Raw genomic sequence first — 3,853 nt, forward strand, 5'->3', positions numbered from 1 at the left:
AAAAATATTAGAAAAACCAAAAATTTATAAGGCACTTAACATCTCTCATGATTTCAAAACATAATAAATTTTAATTAATATAATAAAGGCTGTATTAATAACATTTTCTTTTTTATGATATAAAGCATATTTCAATTATCTAATAGGAAATTAACCGAGGTAGTAAGTCTAGATACATAAAGTGAATACCATGATAATATATACTAGAATGGCCCGTGTTTAACATGAGGTTGATCAAGAACAAATACAACCAATCTTGACTATTTATCGAATATTGTATATATAATTTTTTTTTAATTTTTCATTTATATCTAGAGAATAGAGAGGGACAGAGAGTAAAGGCTTTTTTATTGTGTAAATTTTGTGTACGTGAGAAACACTAGCTGACATATTTCTGTTGATATACGATTAAGTAGTGACCATGGAGTGTGTGATAAAGAAAATAAATTGAGATTAGTTTCATACTTTCTTGTGGATTTTTTATAGTTCTCTTAATTATTGAAAATAAGATCTATCCTGTTTAAAATTTAAAATATAATAATATTAAAACTCAAATGCGTGTAACGGTTCAAAATACGGTATTATATAAAAATTATTAAAATAAATTTTCTTAAGAATTTTAACAATATTATTTTAAATAAAATAATGAAAATGGGTTTTTAGCCTATATCGATCATGTAAATTATCAAAGTTTCACATCAGTTAACTAATTAAAATTTCTCTGTTAATTTATATATATATAACGTTCTTAATTATTTGAAATTTCAAATACCTTTTACGTAATAAGATAACAACACTATGGCACAGTAGTTTGCACTTGCCTTTCAAAAAACAACAGTTGTTTGCAGTTTGCATACACCAGCCATACGTTAGAATGACCTCAAAATTTAAAAGAAACTAATCCATTAAAAAAAATGAAATTAAAGAAGCACGTGCATTGATATAAATAGTTAATGTGCATGTCACGTCAGTTGGTTACAGATGGAAAATTAAATAAAATATTTTCTAAATAATGAGATATAAGCCATAGGGGTTAAAATTCACCAAGGAAAGAGTTAAAATTATGTTATTTTAAAGACAAGTCACTCAAATAAGCTCTTGATGCACTGCTATAAGGTATTTGTTTAAACTTTCAACGAAAATATTTTTTTTATTGAATTTATTTTTAATTTTCATTAAAAGATGTTGTTTTAATTTATAAAAAAACCCTGAAACAGTGCCTTTTGTGTTTTTCTTATAAAAAAATTACACAATTATTATTTTTATATTTTTAATTTCGTTTAAAAGTCAGTTATTTGTTCAAAAGATAAAACAATCTTCTTTTTTTACAGAAAGATAAAACAATCATGCATAGCTAATAATATTATTATATCATATATGCATGCTCTCTCAGGGACAGTAAAAAATAAAATAAAACTAAAAACTTTCATTACTTAATCCTTTTAAAAAAATGGGATTAACAATTAGCTTATTCAGTTTGTTGATGTTGGCCGGATCCGACAACCAATGTATGAGCTCAATTACAAAAACAAAAAAAGAGAAAAATTGTACTCAACCTAACTTCTAAGACACGTAAAATATTCTACGATAAACTTCTGTAATTTGAATTATATAAATATATTTAATTTGATTTAGTAACAATTTTTATATTTAAGCAGTCACATTTTTATAATCAACTAAACATGAAAGAATTATTGTTTTTTTTTTCGATTTACAGAATTATTGTTAAATACAGATATTTGAGTCGAACTAAATTATTGGAAGTACGTATTAAAGTCTTTTTCTAAAAGAAACAAAATATATTAAAATTAAAATATAGTTTTAGTTTTTCTTAGTGTTTCTTTTATGACAATGGAAGTAAAGCAAAATTATTATTATATGAAGTAAAATGAATACCTTTATTTAAGGAAATGGAAAACATTAGATTTACATGCAACATTTCTTTCTTACTTTTTGGAGATGTATCTTTTTCCTAATATTTAGCCTAATAACGTTATAAAAAACTCATTTTAGAAAACTTTATATAATGAATGCATGTTTCATGCACAACAAAGCTAAAATATTCTGGGTTGTCTTTGTCCTCGTTTATGATCTCTCTCTTCCTGCATATTATTTAATTCAAAGAGAAGAAATTAAAAAAAATGCAAATCAATATGCAAAGCGTTGTCCTTTGATTCGGATTAGATGTAAGTTATACAATAATATTATATTATCAAATTTATTAAGAAAATATTTCATATAAATAATTATTAATTAATTTTGTTCTAGACCGAGATATGACTTCAAAGTGACCAATGTTAATTCGAACTCGTAAGCTCTTCTTCTCCCTTTCTTCCTTTACTCATTGAACCACCGGGATAAACTTATATCTCCTATTTGAGACCACTAGATAATGGTTAAACATCAAACTTTATAACTAATATTGATAATTTCTCCAAATATTTTGGGATCAACGTAATCAACATTTTTAATTACATTTCCTAGTAGTAGTAACGGTGATTAACAAAAACATAAAATATGTTTTTAATCCATATATTTTTGTTGAATCTTGTTTTTAGTAAGCTAACTTGACAACGGATACTAAAATAAAATTAAAAAATAGAGGGATATAAAGCACAGTTTGCAAAAATAATGAGAGTGCGAGTGGATGGGAGGAGTACCCGGTGTTGCACGAGATAATAAATTAGAATTTATTTTGTTAGATTACATAAGAGAATGATATCTAGAGTAATAAGTGTAAACTTTAGGAGGAATCCACATAATTTACTCTAAAAACTATTATATCTAAAGGTGGGAAACTAATTTTCAATGGTATAAAAGCAGTTGAAAGAAAAATAAAATGTTGTAAAATAATCATGAGCTACAAATTTTCATATTCATAAAAACAATTTATTTATTTATACTAAATTCCAGTTGTTGTTCCAAAAAAATCAGCTTATTTTATAAACCGTTTTTTTCTTTCATGAAAACAATTGAAATTGGAGAAATAATAGTTGTCAAACATGCTCTAAACATTAGAGTTATTACCTGTTTTATCAAACTCGACTCAGATTGGACGAATCAACACATTAAATTGGGAATCAATCAACTAATCATCAATTTAAATCACTAAAGAAATCAATCATGTCATAGATCCAATGTGACCCCATTTGACCCTACAGGTTTAGAGGTTGAGCCAGTGACTTGTTGACTCAGCATGTTATGCACTTTGGGGTTTTTTTTTTTATTATCAATATATAACTTACACTTGTGTTATTTATTGATTAGCTTTTTTTTTTTATCAATTATGAACGCATCTTGGGATTTGAGATAACAAAACTGTTGCACTTTTAATTTGGCTTCTTTCCCTTGGTTGATATTATTATTTATGAATAAAACTTGTATTTATCCTATCTTATCTTGTTGACTCACCGGTTTAAAAAATAATTATTCTTTATCGTAGCAATAATAGAATGAATGAAAAAATTGTATTTTCTAAAAAAAAAATATGTTTTTTTAAAACTTTGTTAACTTTATTGAATTTGCTACTCATAATCATGTGTGCGTGGAGAGAGTTCAATGTTTATTTGCAAGAGGTACCAAGTGTTTACATTACAATGTAATTACATAATATAGAAAAACAGGGGCGGTTAGAAAAATGTTGATCTCACTATACACGCGAAACATATTTAATTTATACCAATTGAGAACTCAAGAATATTATCTGTTTTAGATATGGGTCAGCATATTGCTTTAACAACATATGGTCAAGTTCGATCGTAGCCCCAGAAAAAAAAAATGTTGTTTAGCCTTGTAGATTGTAATAAGTGTTCCATGTGATTACTTTTTAAAATTTTAATTAATACATTTCAAA

Source organism: Glycine soja, chromosome 13 (genome assembly GCF_004193775.1).
Source record: "Glycine soja cultivar W05 chromosome 13, ASM419377v2, whole genome shotgun sequence".
Classification (NCBI taxonomy): domain Eukaryota; kingdom Viridiplantae; phylum Streptophyta; class Magnoliopsida; order Fabales; family Fabaceae; genus Glycine; species Glycine soja.